We start from the raw sequence: 18701 nt of genomic DNA, 5'->3' as shown, positions 1-18701 counted from the left end.
CAGGCCGTCTTTTAAGGAGCTTACCATTACCCTGATTGTTCAGGCGACCATACAAGTGTCACCATGCATTGGCAGGCTTATTCTCAACAACAACAAAAAATTAATCAACAACTAACCGGCGAAAAAAGAAAAAACTGTGATAAATAAATAAATGCAAAAATAAGCAAATAATCAAATCAATAACTACAACAACTACAGCAAAAGCTAAAAAGACTAAGGGCTCATATCAATTCAACCAACTAATCAACCTTATCAATCAATTCATTAATCAACTAACCTAGCCAATTGTTTAGCAAATCCCTAGGAACCACCAGTAAGACGCGCAGCCCCCTTTTCAACAAAACAAATCCAAAAAATCCCCAGGATGAGATCAGGGCGTGTAAGGAAAGCTCCATCAAGGTCCATCAAAAAAGGTGCAAAAAAGATGGATCGCTGCGAACACCTGGCAAAGTCCACCACAGCGTCGACGCCGCTTCAAATGCATGTAAATCCATGAACAGTTTCTGACTCTGGGCCTGTTTACGCCCAACCGACTGCTGAAGAGCTGAAACCCGGCTCTGCAGAACCATCAGAACCTACAAAAACCAAGGCGTCATTAACCCCTTCGACGCCGATGACGGAACGGTTCCGTCATGCACGTCGGTTGGGCTGTGCTTATGACGGAACCGTTCCATCATGGCCCCGCCCGCGCTCAGAACCTTCAGCGTGGCGCGGAAATCCGCGCCGCGCTGAAGGGGTTAAGGGACTACTTCAGGACCTCAGTACCGGCGTCAGCATGGAAGAAAGTAATCAGCCCCATGGATAAGCCGCTGGTACTCCCTCCTGCAGTCACTGAGTTGTTACCACATCAAATTATGCTTCTGCCTCTAATCCATGGGGCTGCTGGAGGACCTGACAACTCGACACAAACAAGCTCCCCACTAATAACAGAATCTCTCTGAAAGAACCCCCTGAAGCCCTAGACGACAGCCAATCACAACAGGTTTTTTTTTCGGTCGCTAGTCCTGCATAAAGGTCAAACAGAACAAGCCCCTCCCCATGTAATCACCCTCAAAGACGTTCGCCCGTCAACTATCCAACCAGTTTCAAACCCAAGTCTGTTTTCCCCATCTGCATTTAATTCTTCAATCTTATTCAAACTGGACTATCGAAAAAAGAGCCCTACAGTCTTATTACCACAAGTTATGACCTACCCACAAGCTCTCTTCAGTAATTCCGACCAGTCAGTCGGAACGTTTTTTAGCGAAGGTGGATCAAGGGGACCAAGTTGATCCAATGGCTAACTTAGAAGGGTCAAATAGCAACATAATCAACAACTCCTTAGATTTATCGTTCTTCACCACTGAACCCCATAATTCTGCAGTGCAGGACAGATCTCCACCGACCAACCTTAACAACCTTTGGTCCCAATTATTGCAAACTTTCCAAACAGCAGCAGCACTAACATACCACTCAGACAAGATGGATCTGCAGGTACACCTATTAAACACACTTGCGGTGTACACTGCTGGGATCGATCAAAAACTGGAGGTGCTTAATGTTCTTATCACAAAAGCCCAATCCCAAACCCAACTGGTCCAATCAATATGCTGCTGCTCTCCCATAATGGACTCCTTATCATCTCTGCCTCAATTTCTCTCAGCAGTTCTAACGGAAATAAAGAAGCCCCCAGTGACAGTCACCAGACCCCTCACCTCAGGCTCCGAGCCTGGTACATGATCCAGCTTACACGGAAGTCCAAACCTGATCTTTCTCCTCACCCCACAGAGCCAGCGGAAGGCCAATCAATCCCCACTGAACCATTGAACAATCCTAATATGCATCGGCTGTCAAAACGGGAAAAGAAAAGACAGCGAAAAAGCCGGAACAAACCAACAAAAGAAATTATAACCACATTTGTGAGTAATTCCCCGTCACATAATTCAGAGCCTCTAGGAAAAGTACCCTCAACATTACCGTCGAAACGAGACCAGTCGAGCCTGCAATTAACATCGAATCAGCTGGTCTCACTGACAGAACCTCCACATCAGACCAGGCAACCGCCAGGACCACCACAAGTCCTGGGGCACCCCCTGCAGCCAACCCGCCCTTAACCAATCACCAACAACGCAACCAGCACTCGAAGCAGGACAACAGGGACCCGTAACTTTCCAGATGCCAGCTACAGAAGCTAGTTCCTTTCGTCTCCCCATTGCTGAGGACAACAAAGTGCGCATGCAGAGTACAGCCACAGAATCTGGTCGTAAGAACCTCATGAATTTATCAAGTAGTAATCGGCTGGCGACCACAAGTCATTTTGCCCCATCCCAAATCAATTATCATAGTGAAGCGTCCCTTCCACTGCTCGTCCTATCTACATCGAAACCGCCTAGTGAAAAAAACTAAAGCAAACAAAGCCGGTCACGACTAATGAGGTGCGTGAGCACCTAAGCAATAGCCAAAGTGCCAAACTGCTGCTCATTCCAGAATACATCTCTAGAGGCCCTCCTGACATCCTCAATCGAGGGAACATACTAAGACTCTTTAACTCCCTTCAAGACCTAAGCCACCTACAATTGAGACATAATAGCTATTGAATTTATTCCAACTACCGTATCCAAAACAGGAGAAGCAACGCAAGTAACACTGGCATCCCCGGCAACCCGGGACCTGGTTTTGACACACATAGATCAATTTAAATCCTGGGGTATAATAACCACAAGACCAAGCGCTCCTCGCTACCCCTCAATACTGGAAAATAACCAGGCCTGTATCTCCAGCTCCTCCTCGGCCCCCTTTTCTGTCCTGAGGTCCGCGAGAAGCAGCTCTCCAACAGTAAACCCAGAGTCTACAACTGATCAGCAAAACCTTGAAGGTGTAGATTGGGTATGGTTGCCGGGGGCCTTATCCAGAAACCGGACCAATTGAATCACCGTTAATCATGGTCTAACAATATGCTCCTGGAATATTAACAGATTTGGGCAGGAAAAACAATCGGCTGCCACTTTGGGCTTTTTAAAAGAATAGAACATCCTCCTTTTAAAGGAAACATGGGCAGTAGAATGCATCCCAATAGTAAGTTACCTGGAGTTTATGACACCCACCACAAGGCAGTCCAAGTTTGGCAGACCGAGCGGCGGCCTCTCGATTTATATGTATCAACAAAATTATCCCAATGCATTAAAAAGATTAAATTTGAGGAGGATTGGCTGTCTGGAATTATGCTGGGAAGTTCACTTATGGACAGCCAGTTGCTCATCCTCCACGTCTATATTTCTCCCTGCACCACCAAGAAAAAATCCAAAATAGACCGCTTGATTAATACCATCTGTAACTTACTTGGCAAGTACGGCAGCACACCCAGCATCATTTCAGGAGATTTTAACACCAACCTCCACTGTTATCTGGTTGAAGACACAGGGTTGGATCTCCCAAGAATTCCTTCACACCACAGTCGACTCCTGCTGGAAATAAACTTTCGACATTGAGCGAATATGTGGTAATACAGTTAAGCAGCTTAGGATTTACCGTACTGAACGGGCGCCTCCCTACTGACATCCCACCTGCATGGACCCATTCAGACGGACGAACCCACTTGTTTTTGGACTTTACTCTAGGGAGTAGAGAAACACTGCCTCTGATTGAGAGATACCAAATTGCACCACAAGGTGAGTGACCACCGGGTGCAAATAATAACATTATCCACCTTCACCCTGGGCTATCAAGAACTTGCCTATACCCACTCGGGCAGCTATACAGAGGACCTAAAGCGGATAAAGTGGTCGGACACCTCAGCTCATTTTTTGATTGAAAAAAGTAAAGCCTCATTACACCAATCCCTAGAGTCATATACCCACGTTGTCAGCGGCTGGACTTCCTTTACAAACCAACTACTCAAAAGTGCCACTGAGGAGGGGTCCGAGAAAACAAACTCCTCAATTCCGCATCTCTCAAAAGTCACAAGGAAATTAAGAACTATGAGAAACAGAGTGCTCCAATTGTTAAGGAAGAACCCCAGTCATAAAATCACCTTTAACAACTATAAGAAAGCTCAAGTATCTTTTAGGAACTCGACGCGAAGGGAAAAACAAGCGGCCTCGGATCAATTCTGGTTGAAGCTCATCTATGAAAGTACAAATCCTAACTCGAAGCAATTTTGGTCCCTCGTAAACAGGAGTACACAAAGCACAAGTGGTTACGGTAGTGCAAATATCAGTGGAGCCGTATGGAGTAAGTTCTTAGAAGACCCGACATATAAGGAATCAGCGAAAAAGAACGATATAATATTAACGACCACGGTGACACCAGACGACTTAAAAAACAAGATCTCACGCATTATAACGAAAGCTAGAGTTGACCGAGCCCCAGGCCCAAATGGGCTCCCCCAGGCCTTGTTCAAATCTGATGTCAATCTATGGTCCGAACACCTGACCCCCCTGTTTCTCTACTGTAGACTAAACAACACCGTTCACAGATTCCCGGCGAGGTGCAATCATCCACCCAATCTATAAAAGTGGGAAGAGAAGAGCCTAAAAGTTATCAAATGATTGCACTTCTCGACGTGGAGTCTAATGCAAGCATTTTACTGGAAGAGCTACAGGCCTGGGACGAAAAGACCGCGCGTCTTCCTTTTAAGCAGACAGGCTTCGTGGCTAACTCCGGTACTACAACCAACCTGTTAACGCGAACAGTCCTGATGGCTTTGACCGTGTGCCCAGGGGTCTGTTATGGCAGAAATTAAAATTGTGGGGTATACTCCTGCCTCTTCTACATGCAATAGTACAACTCCATACGGAAACATGGATTAGGATTAAGCTGGGTGAAGGCTCTCATGTCTCTGGGAAAATACAAACTGAAACTGGTGTCAAATAAGGTTGTGTGTTGGCCTCACTTCTTTTTAATTTGTTTATATCAGACTTATCTCCAGTACTTGACAGTGTAAATTGTCATCTTCCACAATTAGATGGCACCCACATCAGCAATTTGTTGTACACCGATGACTTGTTGTTGTTAAGCCTCACAAAAGTGGTTCTCCAGAGGTTATTGGATCAACTGCTTTCCTATACGACAAGAAATTGCTTAGAGCTTAACCTGTCAAAAACCAAAACAATAACTTTTGGGAAGTAAAAGAGGTCAACTGAAAGGTGGTATTTTAATGACACTAAGCTAGAACCAACTTCCAGTTATAAATAGTTGAGCATCTTTTCTGACACCAGATGCACAGTCATTATTCATAAAGAAGCGTTAAAAACCAAAGCCCTGGCGTTGGAAGCTGCTGCTGCAAAACTGTCAAAACAGATACTTGGCCCAAGCCTAACTCCCATGTTGAAAGTGATTAGGGCTAAGGTAATCAATTCCTTGACGTACAGGCACGAGATTACTAAGGGCTCAACTGGTACACTAATAAACAAACCAACAACTAAAATCTTTAAACAAGCTTTCCGGTTGTCAAGATCTGCCTCGCCTGCCCAAGTTAGACTGGGACTACAAAATCACCATGGAGTAGAGCCCAGCGCGTTTATAAAACTGTGTCGTAGACTGCGCCATGCTTGGGAGGGCTCCCTGTAGGCGCGACTATGGCATGAAATACAGAAAAACCAGACCAGCCAAATGCATCGCCAACTCCTGGATCGCAATTTACAGCTATTGGGAGTAAAAGACCTGTGGGAAACAAATCCCTCCCACCCGGTGTTAAAGATCGCCATTTAAAAGACTGTTAGACTGTGGTACTTTCACTCGGACAGGGAAAGACTGTCTAAAAGGAAACACGCCTGGGCTGAAATCGCCAATTTTAAACTAGGTGCTCAGCTGCCCTACCTATCAAGCACATATGTATTTTATAGGAAACAAAAGTTTTTAGCTCTGAGGATGGGTGGCAGGCCTTTTCTGGAGAATCTTCCCGAATGGCGCCATCTAGGTAGCAGTATCAAATGCAGGTTGTGCGGTTATCACTCTGAAGCAATGGAACATATCGTTTGCGTATGGCCTGCACTGCTCATGACCAGACGGTCATTATTGCGGGATCAATGGATCAGGTTGGGAATTCGATCTTGCCACCAAGCAATAATGGCAGCTCTAAATCCTAACAATACTAAGGTGAACATCGGGCTCGCAAAACTTGTCCATAAAGCTTCAAAACTACTGGAAGCCACAACCGCAACCAAACCCTCCTCATTTTAGCATGGCAGCTGAGTTAAAAGGCTCAATAATCAAATTACAGACTATAACATCAGAAAACCAAACTGTGGCCTTTTAGCAGAACATTATTAGCTCACAATGATCTCTAAACTTTTAGTAATTTAAAACCCTCTGTTTTTAGGTCTCGGCTGGCGTTGGAGCACGCATGCGCTCCTCGCCTCGAGACTTATAGCAATCCGCTTAGTTTGGGAGAAGGGGACTCGAGGCGCGCCCCTCATTTTCATTGGGTAGTGTCAGTGTTTGTTAAACGCTGGCTTCCCATTGAAAAGGAGAGTTTTAGGTTGCCTCCCTTTGACTTTTTTGGACGGCCCACCTGTACGGGTTCTCCTGCTTTCCTTCTGGCGTAAAAGGTTTCTTATCTTTATGGGGCCATGTGTTTAAACACATGGCCCCGTAAAGACAAGAGATCCTCTTTCACTTTCGGTACCGCGCCGCGCTTATTCACGAAGCAGGCAAGCAGGATGGCTGCATGAGTTGAACACGTGTGACAGGCATTGATGTGTAGGTCACCAGTTTGAGCTCTCACAAGATCAACTCCGCGTTCAGTCCTTCCAAGTCGGTACATTCAGTGCAATAAAGGAGGTAGTTGTTCTACCGGGTATTTATAGCGCTTGGAAATTGTTATGATTACTTGTACCGGTTACTGTTCTCCACTTGCCTTTTTTGAACAGTGCTCTGGTGTTTCACAGCTAATTTCATGCTCAGCGCCTACTCCTACATAGAGGTGCTCATTAAATGCACCCTAAAAGTGCCTCCTGTCGGAACACAGTCATCCTGTGTGAAACTTCCAACCACTCCTGTGTCCTGTTGAGTGCTGTATGTTTAATGTGTAGGTTCTAAACGAATCCTCCATTACGAAGGAATAATGCCTGTAATATAGGCTGTGGATGTGGCGCAGCGCCAGAGCAGCTGGCGATCTGGTTTGAGTCTTGGCGTTCGCACAGCATCCCGTGATTCTGGGCAAATCACTTAATCTCCCCGTGAACATGGACAGCTCCTGGATACCCCAGAGGTGATTTGATAAGCTTCGCTATATAAATCTACAAACGTAACTCGTTCCCTCCGCGTATGGAGCAGCTCAGTGACCCCAGGGCTCACCTCACTGCACCTCCTGACTGAAAAGCGACGGTCCGTTATCTGGTATTGGTAAGAAATGGGTACATTTATGGTAACATCTCTTCAAACACTGGCCGTCAGAACCTCTGCTCACCAGGTCCTTCCTACCTAGCTAGAGCCCCAAGACAGGGAGCAGAGCAAGGCGTGACGGTTCCACCCAGAGCAAACCACAGGGTTGGAAACAAGAAAGGCAGCCCTGTTGACAATGAATGAATGGAACACTTAGATGGCTATTCTATGTGTAAGCAATCACCACACGCGCTACTAGCATTCAGAAACAAAATATCGGCATGATCAAATGAAAGACTGGCCTTAGCATGGATGTAACACTTTGTGAGAGTGTGACTAAAGTACAAGAAGTGCGTGAAGACCAAATAGTCTCCACAAGCCACAGATTTGTGAAAGGTTCAAAAAGCGCACGTGTGAGTGTATAATATGTACAATGGAATACATAGGCAGTTATCGCCGATGCAAGGACTTTCTGTTGGTGTAAACTGTTTGCAGGCGTTGACTGCTGAAGCTTTAATCGGTACTGGAATTTAAAATGCTTTACTTCGGGAACGAGAATCCATGCACTGGGAATGAAGGTATAAGGTGGGGTCACGAGGGGCAAAGTCATGAAAAGCGGAGCCTGAGAGTGAACTTGTATATTTAACTTTTAAAAACTCTGCCACAAAGAAATTGGCAACATGGACAAACGTGACATCTGTTATCCAGTATTAGGGGTGTCTTTCATAGATTCACATGCCTGAATCATTCCCCGTCGTCGAGACGGGAGCCTCCGGTACATAAAAAAGTAATGTCCTATAGACATACATAGAGAAAAATAGGCCTAAGGGCCTCCCCTTAGCAGCCTATCCTAGTCCTTCTGTAAAAAGGGCCAAACTCTTAGAGTCAGCCAATCAGCTATCACCTCCCTCTAGAACCTTCCTGGCAGGAGCCTCAGTCCCTCAGATTTTCTACCGCACGTTGTGCTAGGGAGTCTCCAACCTGAGTTCTCCTCAGGATTTCTTCAAGCCAGATTGTTCACTTTTTTGGTGACTTTCTTCTTCAAGGATTTCAACGCTGACTACTTCAGGCCTCTTATTGCTGCAGTGAGTGTTTATTTCATCTACAACTTCTGGCATGTCTGAATCCCAGAAGAAAGCCCTTTTCAGGGCTTGCTCTTCATGTGGGAAGAAGAGGCTTCATGTGGACGACAAGCATGACTTATGCTTGTATTGCCTTTATCCGGACCACGTCCCCAAGGACTGTAAAATATGTAGGTCTTTCCCTCATAAGACCTTGAGAGACAGGGAGGGCCGCCTGCTTATCTGGCTGGACAGGCTCAAGGACAGAGAGAGTGTGGTGTCCTCAGAGGCGAGCTTTTCCGGAACCTCTGAAGTCTCCCTGAAGAGGCCGAGAGTGACATCTCCTGGCCCCTCAGACGCTCCTCCTATGAAGACACACAAGAAGTCTTCAGAGGCAAGATCTTCAAAATCTTCAGTGTCTGACAAGGACTCTCTCACTTTCAAGAAGCCTACCCTGTCGGCCACAAAATTTGCGACACCTTCCTCGGCGCAGAAAAGGCCATCAGGACATGTCTCCACACCGACGACGACCGTGTCCACATCGACAGCGTCGTCTGTCTTCTCGTCGTCGACGACGACTACCCCTTCATCATCGTCAGCAAGTACTCCTATCTCGTCTATTATACTGTTAAAACCGTCGTCGACGTCTAAGTCATCGTCGACGACTAAGATTGTCCCGTCGACGACGACCTCGTCGATGAGGAGCCCACCGTCGACGAGGATGTCGACGACGAGGATGTCGACGACGAGGATGTCGACGACGAGTGCGTCGGCGTCGGCGACGACGAAGGCGTCGACGGGGACACCGTTGCTGACAGCCATACCGTCGACGACCCCGTCGTCGTCGTCCATGGGACAGAAGACAGCAGGGGTTTCTGTACAAGGATCTGCTTCTGGCAAACTGGCCAAACCACAGATTACACCGGAAACGACCTCTCCAAGCAAGGTGCAAACAAATTTGCCTATGAAGATTCTTCAGAGTGAAGAGTCTGAAGAGGAGCTCTTTGAACAGGCTACTTCCCCTTCTGAACTGTATGTCAAATGTCAAAGCACGGACGAGGAGCAGGAAGATATGAGTGCGCAGGAGCGCCCCGTCCAGGAACAGGTTCGCACGGAGGTCACTCCGATGGTTTGCCTTCCTCTGTCAATAGTTCAGGACCTCAAATTCCTTATCCGGGACTACAAGCAACGTTTCCCGGAATCGCCGGCGCTGGACGCAGGGGTCCCAGTGCCAACTACAAACCCACCAACGACCGCCCCAAGGCAATCACGGCCGGTTACGCAGGTCTGCCACGAGAAACCGCCTCCTCAGGTGATAGAGTCATCGGATGAGGAGGCTGAGGAGATGGAAGAAGGAGAGGTCCAGGGAGACCAGTCGGACCAGGATGAGGAGGAGGAGTATGTGGCATCCTCACCACCTTCCCCACAACCGCGCCAAGCTGATTCACCGCCAGTGGATATTGGTGGTTTTCATAAGGTAATTGAGCGGGCCGCGACGCGGTTCCATATGGTCATGGAGTCGACGGAGACTGAGTGCTTCCTGCATGACTTTAAGGAGCAGACGAAGAAGACGACAAAATCGATCCCGATCATCGACTTTCTCTGGGACCAGGGAAAGAAGCTAATGCTGACGCCGGCTTCCGTTCCTGCGGTTGTTCCACGCCTGGATAAGAAGTATAAGGCTCCGTCCACGGCACCAGCTTGCCTGACTGGCCACCCGAAACCGGATTCGGTCGTGACCCAAGCGGCCCAGAAAAATTCTCGTAATCCCTCCTCTCCTCTGTCAGCACCACCGGACAAGGAGGGCAGAAAATTGGACACAATTGGCAAAAGGTTTTCGACCACTTCGGCAATGACCATCAAGGTGGCCAATTCCATAGCCCTCTTAGGGCGTTATAACCGCCAACTTTGGGAGGATATAGCCCCATATTTAGCAGAACTTCCGAGCACAGTTCAGGAAGAGGTAAAGACACTACTTTCTGAAGGCCAGACCTCTGCGGCCGAGATCATCGATTGCGCCATAGACGTGGCCATGACAGGCTTTCGTCAACTGGCTGGGGCTGCGGTCCTGCGCCGCCAGGGATGGCTGAAGGCAACATCGTTCAGGCAGGAAGTGCAGACGAAGGTGCTGGATATGCCCTTCGACGGACAACATCTATTTGGAGATAAAATTGACGAGGCGCTCCAAGCTATTAAGAAGGACACTGACACGGCTAGAGCGCTTGGAACCTTGCAGGCAAGGAATCAGTCCTTTCGGGGCAACAAATCTAGAGGCCAGTCCTCCTACAGAGGATCCTTCCAGAATAGGTCCTCGTATTCTTTCCAGAATAAGACCCAGTACCAGCAGAAGCAGCAACAAGGTCGGCAGTCGTCTTATGGAAGATCTAACTTCAGGGGTAAGAACCAAAAGAGGGGCACCGGCGGACGCCAGTGACCAGTTACTCCAGCCAGTCCAGCTACCATCTCCCTCTTCACAAATTGGAGGAAAATTGACCCATTTCCTGGAAAATTGGCGCATCATCACCTCAGATCGTTGGGTGGTCCAACTCCTCAGATTCGGCCATTCCCTAGAATTTACCACCATCCCGCCTGCAATCCCTCCCCGCAGGTTCCCACACAAGCATCTACGGCTGCTGCTCCGGAGATGTTGAGGAAAGGAGCGATCGAGCGTGTTCCATCGGCTCAGAGGGAGAAAGGATTCTACTCCCGTTTCTTTCTGATACGCAAGAAAGAAAAGAAGTGGAGGCCCATTCTAGATCTCAGGGCACTCAACTCTTTCCTGAAGAGTCAGTCGTTCAGGATGGTGACGCTCCAAGAAATCCTAGGCATTCTAGAGGAAGGAGATTTCATGACATCCTTGGATCTTCAGGAGGCCTACTATCACATCCCGATACTCAGGGGGCACAGGAAGTTTCTACGTTTCGAGGTGGCAGGACAGCACTACCAATTCAAGGTCCTACCGTTTGGCCTCAAATCCGCTCCGCGGATTTTCACCAAGTGCCTTTCTCCTGTGGCAGCTTTCCTACGTCAAATGGGTCACCAAGTTTTCCCCTACCTCGACGACTGGCTGGTCAAGGCGCCCACGGCTGTAGGCGCAACCAAATCCTCCAACGCCTGTACCAATCTTTTCAAACATCTAGGATTGACTCTCAATCTTCAGAAATCACATATGTCCCCAACAAGAAGCATCACCTTCCTCGGGGCGACCTTGAATACGGAATGCGCGAGAGCATTTCCTTCAGACGAAAGAAACAACAAGATCATATCGCTGGCCACGGCGGTGGCATCAAGGAAATCCCTAAGAGTTCGCACCTTCAAATCACTCCTGGGAATGATGTCTTCTTGTATACTACTCATCCCTCACTGCAGGCTTCGGATGCGTCCATTGCAGGAAGCTCTCACGAACCAGTGGACTCAGAGTACAGGTTCGTTCGAGGACATTGTGAGAATAACACCGCGAATATCCAAGAGCCTCGAATGGTGGAAGGATTACAGAAACCTGTCGAGGGGACTGCCGTTCCTGCTTCCAGCAGCGCCACTTGTGATCACCACCGATGCATCTCTAGCGGGCTGGGGAGCTGTCCTTCAGGACCTCAGAGTAAGTGGCAAATGGTCAGATCAGGAGCAACGCCTCCATATCAATCTGCTGGAGTTGAGGGCTGTGTACCTAGTGCTGCAAGCCTTTTTCCCACGCATCCAGAACTCCCAGGTGCTCGTCAGAACGGACAACACCACGACGATGCACTATCTCAACAAACAGGGAGGAACGCGTTCGCTCACTCTATCGCGCGAGTCGCAAAAGATCTGGAACTGGCTTGTTCTCCATGGGATCACCCTCAGGGCGGACTATGTCCCGGGAAAGGACAACACCATTGCGGACGCCCTAAGCAGGCAGAAATCCCTCTCCCACGAATGGGAGCTCGACGAGAGTGCACTAACACGCGTATTCTCAGAATGGGGAGTCCCAGGAATCGACCTGTTCGCCACCAGGGAGAACGCCAAATGCCCAAGCTACGCAAGCTGGCATCCCCAACCAGAGTCGCTCGGGAATGCCTTTTCCATAGGCTGGTTCAGCGTATTTGCGTACGTTTTTCCACCGTTCCCGATGATTCCTAGGGTCCTCAGGAAGATGAAGGCGGAGCCCTGTACCCTGATCCTGATTGCCCCGTACTTGCCGAGGCAGCACTGGTTCTCGGACCTTCATTGCCTCTCCATCAGGACACCGATTCGTCTACCACAGCACCCCAACCTGCTGACAATGTCCAATGGGCAGGTGCAATTCCCGAACCTGCAATCGCTCAGGTTATCGGCCTGGCTCCTGAGCACAGAGAGTTCTGTCATTTGAACATCCCGCAGGAATGCAGGGACGTGCTAGCAAAGGCAAGGGCGGACAGTACCAACAAAACCTACTCTCTCAAATGGAAACGCTTCTGCGTATGGTGCTCGGAGAAGGGCCTGAGACCACTTCATATCACGCCTGAACAGATGTTGCCATATCTCCTGCTCTTGGCACAGTCCGGATTAGCGCATGCATCCATAAAGGTGCATCTGGCGGCAATTTCGCGTTTTACCATGACTTCCAAAGGCCCGTCTCTCTGGTCCAGTAGACTTATCAAACAGTTCCTTAAGGGTCTATATAGGTCCTTTCCAAGACCTCGACGGGTCCCACCGACATGGCACCTCAACTTGGTCCTTAACCAACTCATGAAGCACCCCTTTGAGCCCATTCACCGAGCTTCCATCAAGTACATCTCATGGAAAACGGCTCTGTTGCTCGCTCTAACATCTGCCAGGAGAGTCAGCGAGTTGCAAGCTCTCTCCATTCAGGAGCCCTTCATGCAGTTCAAACAGGACAGGGTGGTGCTGAGGACAAATCCCAAGTTCATACCGAAAGTGCCTTCAGACTTTCACCTCAACGAGCCGGTGGTCCTGCGTTCCTTCTTCGCAAACCCTACCACGGCAGCAGAAAGGACGCTCCACTCTCTGGATCTCAAACGGTGTCTTACGTTTTATATAGACAAGACAAAAACCTTCAGAAAGTCATCGCAGCTGTTCGTGGCCTACAGCAGGCCAAGGTTGGGTATGCCTCTAACAAAACAGAGCATTTCAAGGTGGATCTCTTCAGCAATAGCATTCTGCCATGAAGGGGCCGGACGGCCTTTGAGAGACAGGGTGGAAGCACACTCCACCAGAGCGCTGTCCACATCAGCAGCGCTGTTCGCTGGAGTGCCGATTTTGGACATCTGTAGAGCGGCGACGTGGAAGTCACCGCACACCTTCTCCAGACACTACTGCCTTGATGCCGAACTTACGAAGGATGCGGCAGTGGGCCAGGCGGTGCTTCGCTATCTATTCCAGTGAGGTGAGCCTTCCAACATCCCGCCATCCTGGTATGCACATTCTTTACTGATTTACTGTTTTGATGTATGCCAATGTTTCAAACTGTTATGATAATAGTGTATTATCTCAAATATCTTTATGGCATGTTACATCAGAAATGTGCTTAATGTATTGCTGACTACTCTGATTCAGGCATGTGAATCTATGAAAGACACCCCTAATACTGGATAAGAAACGCGTTACTTACCTGTAACAGCAGTTATCCAGTATTGGTGTCTTTCATAGATTCACATGCAACCCTCCCGCCTCCCCCGGAAGGACTCGCGTGTCTCTCTAACTATATTACGCCTACCTAGCTTGGTGCGTACGAAAATCTGAGGGACTGAGGCTCCTGCCAGGAAGGTTCTAGAGGGAGGTGATAGCTGATTGGCTGACTCTAAGAGTTTGGTCCTTTTTACATAAGGACTAGGATAGGCTGCTAAGGGGAGGCCCTTAGGCCTATTTTTCTCTATGTATGTCTATAGGACATTACTTTTTTATGTACCGGAGGCTCCTGTCTCGACGACGGGGAATGATTCAGGCATGTGAATCTATGAAAGACACCAATACTGGATAACTGCTGTTACAGGTAAGTAACGCGTTTCTTCTGGCTTATTTAATTGGCCACAAAGAGGCTGCATTTTAAAATGTGGTGTGGGGTTAAGCACCTGCTGCAGAGATCTTTGCTTTAGCTGCAAAATTCAGGGGATAATAATAATAATAGTAAATTAACCCTGCCTGGTAGCTATGCACCTGCTGGAGAAATATGCCTTGCGTCTAGTCACAGTTTTGGCATAGAGGTTAATGTGTCTGCTGCAAAGCACGTCGTGTAACGCATCTTGGTGGAGGTGGAAGAGGTGCGTGAAGCTGCAAGTGACTTGAGCAGGTGGAACTGGTGCGTGGAGATGGAGGGGGTGGAAAGATGGAAGTTCTTCGTGGAGAAGAGATGCAGAAGAGGGAAGTGACAGGAGAAGGTGAAAGTGCTGTGCAAAGCTGGGAAAGGTGCGCAAAGACGGAAGCGACTGAAGAAGGTGGAAGTCCTGAGTAAAGTCAGAAATAGCCCGTGGGGGAGGAAGAGGTGCGGAAAATGGAAGAGGTTCATAGAGGAAGGGGATGTGCATAATTACGTAAGTGCCTTGGGGGTGGGGGGGTTTGGAGCTTACAAGTCGGAGAAGGGAGAAGAAAAGGTGCGTAAAAATGAAAGTGACTGGAGAAGGTGAAAGTGGTGCGTAAAATCACAGACAGTTGAGCCAGCGGGTGAGATGGAAAGCGCCTTACGTCTTCTTGAAGAGTCCTGCGGTGGCCGTTCCGAGCAGGAGGCAAGACTGCTGCGCGAAGAAGACCCAGGTGAAGTTCTGCAGGGAGCTCTGGGTCTGGCACCGCAGGTCCAGCAGGTTGGGGCCCAGGAAGGCGATGCAGAGGCCGAAGCTGAAGATGACGCTCCAGTAGGTCAGAGTGGATTGGAGATTCTTCCGGAAGAGGGCCGCAAGCCTCTCGTCCCACACCATCTCGGCTCTTGAGAGGGCATTCGTCAGTCTCGGGTCCTTATGAGGCTCCTCTGGTCGGGCACCGGGGGCATCATCAGGCAGACCCTCTCCTGGTACAAGTCCTCAAAGGAGCGACTGCTGCTGCCCAGTGCAATAGGGAGAGAAGAGCCCCGCCACTGGCCGCCAGGGAGTTCTTTTTCTGCTACAGCTCCCTTGAGGCAGCCTTTACTGGCACCGGGTCTCAAGGTGTGCCTCTGACACCGGCCCTCCTGTGGCTCCTGGTTTTGCACAAGCCCGCAGGGTATACGACGTCTTGGCACTGGTCTTCTGGGCGGACTCCCTGCTGCAGGCACACCTCCTTGAGGCTTTACCTCAGATGGCACTGCACTTCAGGAGACGCTTCTTTGGAGCGCTATCCACCCAGTGGCTCCCTCTATTGGCAGTGGGTCTGAGGGGCATCACGCCCTTGCACAGGATCTAGGTACTCCCATGCCTTGCACGGGCCCTTCTCATTGGAGGCTACGTACCGGACGTGGTTCCCATGCACCTGGGGGTCCCTCTACTGACACTGGTCCTCTATGGGCACCATCTTCAAAGAGAGCTTGGAGTGGCTACTTCTGGGGTCTCCCCAGCTGACACTGGTCTCCGGGCGGTGCTACGGTCTGCCTGTCACCCTATCCCAGGGGACCCGCCGTTCTGGCAGTGGTTCTCATGAGCTCGCTGTCCTCTCACTGACCCGTGTCCTCAACAGAGTCTCCCTAGAGTCTGGTGGCGGTGGTCCTCCAGAGTCTCCCCTCTGGTGGCAGGATAAATACAAAAGCGAGATCATTCATTCCCTGTGCACGAACTTTCGGGAGGCGACTTCCAGGCGGACACTTTATCAGCTGGCAAAGTTTCCTGCAGTTAATAAAAGAGTTTCGAATCATCCAGTGGGGGTTTAACTTAGTATCAAATAATGTCATATTCAGTGTTACGTACAAACTCGGTTGAGCACTAGGTAAGTGTCCTGTGGTGGAGAATAGGGAGTGTCCAGTGACCGCGCAGGCGGCAGTGCGCGCGCCATCCCCCCACCGAGGCTCTTGGTGACAGCCTTGGTGTGGTGGGAGGTGCGCTCAGCTATGAGAGGCAGGCTAGGGTGGGTGAGTGGGATCCAAGCTCCGCCCTAGTCAAGGAAAAGGCAACCTCAGTGGCAGAGACGGGCGAAAAAGGCGCACCCTATGGTAGGCGGTTGCTCTCTAATGGTTTTTTTTTTTTGCATATTTATATAGCGCGAACTCGACCCGAAGGTATTGGAGCGCTTTACATGAGCACCGTATTTACATTACACGAAATTCAGGCACGGGGAGATTAAGTGATTTGCCCAGAATCCCAGGATGTGCACGGAAGTGCTGGGCACAGACTACTAGAGTTCCAAAGAACTCACTGGCACACGAGGACGGGGTAAGAGCCCCCTGGATCCCTATCCGTCCTACTTCCCGGGTCGAGCCCAGGAGAAGCGATACTCGCAGGAGACACTCAGACACCCCAAAAACAGCAGCTGCAGCGGAAGAGCCAGGTTAGCTGAGATCTTCCGTGACAGTCATCACCGCGACTCGAAGACCGGTGAAATTCCTTCTTCCACACCCTCACCTGGGAGGAGGCAAGCCCAGAGAGATTTTTTAATGTATATTTCTGTAGGTTCACGTGTGCCGCCTACACACAGGTTCTCGAATAAGGGAGAACCGGCACACTATCCGAACACGGATCACCATACCCAAGTATTTAATCTGTTACTGAGAACAAAATCGTAGGAGAACAATTACGTATATTTCTCTTCATTCACCTTGATATGTTTTACTATTCTTCTTGGGAGGTTCTCCAAGAACTTTTGTTCATCCAAGTTACTTACTGAGTGAACTTTATTGGATCTACCATTGGCTACAAGACTATTATAGTACTTTGCCCTGAAGAAGCCCATGCTTGGGCGAAACGCGTTGGCTGTACTGAACTTTAGCATCATCTTGAATAAAGATCACGTTAGAAAATACAAGCAACATCGTGGACTCATTCTCTACCTAATTCTCATGTGTTTTGTATCTCATTCTTCTGACTTATCATATGTTGCCTCTCATACCCGTGTTAAAACTGAGGAACTTGGTTCGAGTCCATGCGTCGGTTTAACATCTTGTGATCCTGGGCTAATCACTTACACGCCTGTGCCTAAAATATGAGCGAGCTTGTGTAATGTACTCTGCGCAGGCGCTCCAATGCCACCGTGTCGAGTTCGCGCTGTACAAAACATTAAATGGGGGAAGATCTCGCAGGTGAGGCCAGTGGAGAGATGGAAGGCAGTACCCGCGTGGTTGATTTCTCAGAGTAATACAGATCCTGGGGAGGAGAAAGCCATGGGTAACAGAGGTGAAAGGTATGCTCAAGGTGGGTGCGGACCTCTGAACGAGACCGGCGGATACGGGAGCGAGACGGCACACCTGAGGTATGGAATGGGAGTGACTGTAATCACAGGATCCAATGGATAACCTGAGAGGAGACAGGAAGAGGTGAGAGGTGCACCCAGGTTGGGTGAGGAGGTCTCCGCGGTAAAGAGCCAGACAGGGACCGAGGCAGCTCGAATGAGTAATGAAGAGAGAGAAACTTTGTTGGCAGGCAAGACACAGCCAGAGTGGAAACCGCCCACACGTCTAGGGACAAGTGACCGATTGAGTGGGAAGTGACAGCTCAACTGAGACCGGAAGTCGCAGATGTATGAACCGAGGCGGGCTGCGAGGCGGCTCCAGAGATAGACTGGATTACCCCCGCGGCAGGAAATCACTGCATAAGTACTGTAGAGAAACAGGTGTTTAACTTTGTTCAACCCCCCTATGTGAGAGATGTGCACGCACTGTAAGAAAGCACGATTTATCCATGTGTAGGAGTATTTATACAAATAATGATTTATATGGCACATACTCATTTTTTTAATAGCACTACTCATACCAGTGTAGGGTGTATGAGCGCTTTAAATCACTCACAGAGACAGAATAAATTATACAAGTGTGTAAATCAATGTACGGGAAATGTAACATAAGACAATGAGGGTTATATGGTGTCGGAAAAACATCCTATCCAAACTTGTACACATTTGGGGACACATTTACTATTATTTCATGCAGCGTTGATAAGCAAGTGAAGTTACTGCCCTGGAGAGAATAGAAATATGCCATGTCTACTAAGGATGGTGCACATCTACTCTCCTTCAGCACTGGCGCACTGTGTGCTGTTCAGCACCTACACAGGCACCCTTGTACCGTAGTGCAAGGGTGCCTGCATTGTGAGCAGGATTGTTTTTGTACAGGAAGAGATACGTTGTTGCACAAAAAGAAGCCTTATAGGCGTATTCCTCATTCTATGTGTGCTGCACAATGCACCACACACTGATGAAGAAAATAACGAGGAGGGCCCTCGTCCGTAGGTGTCTGCAGCTTGCACCACACAT

The 18701-nt window shown here is 49.0% G+C and overlaps 1 protein-coding gene across 1 annotated transcript in view; it reads left to right on the top strand.

The window, feature by feature from the left end:
• Positions 1 to 18701, top strand: part of TMEM41B (transmembrane protein 41B) — a 170541-nt gene that overhangs the window by 72658 nt on the left and 79182 nt on the right. The gene's annotated exons all lie outside the window — the stretch shown is intronic.

Source organism: Triturus cristatus, chromosome 3_2 (genome assembly GCF_964204655.1).
Source record: "Triturus cristatus chromosome 3_2, aTriCri1.1, whole genome shotgun sequence".
NCBI classification, from domain to species: domain Eukaryota; kingdom Metazoa; phylum Chordata; class Amphibia; order Caudata; family Salamandridae; genus Triturus; species Triturus cristatus.
This window is presented reverse-complemented; position numbering and strand designations above follow the sequence as displayed.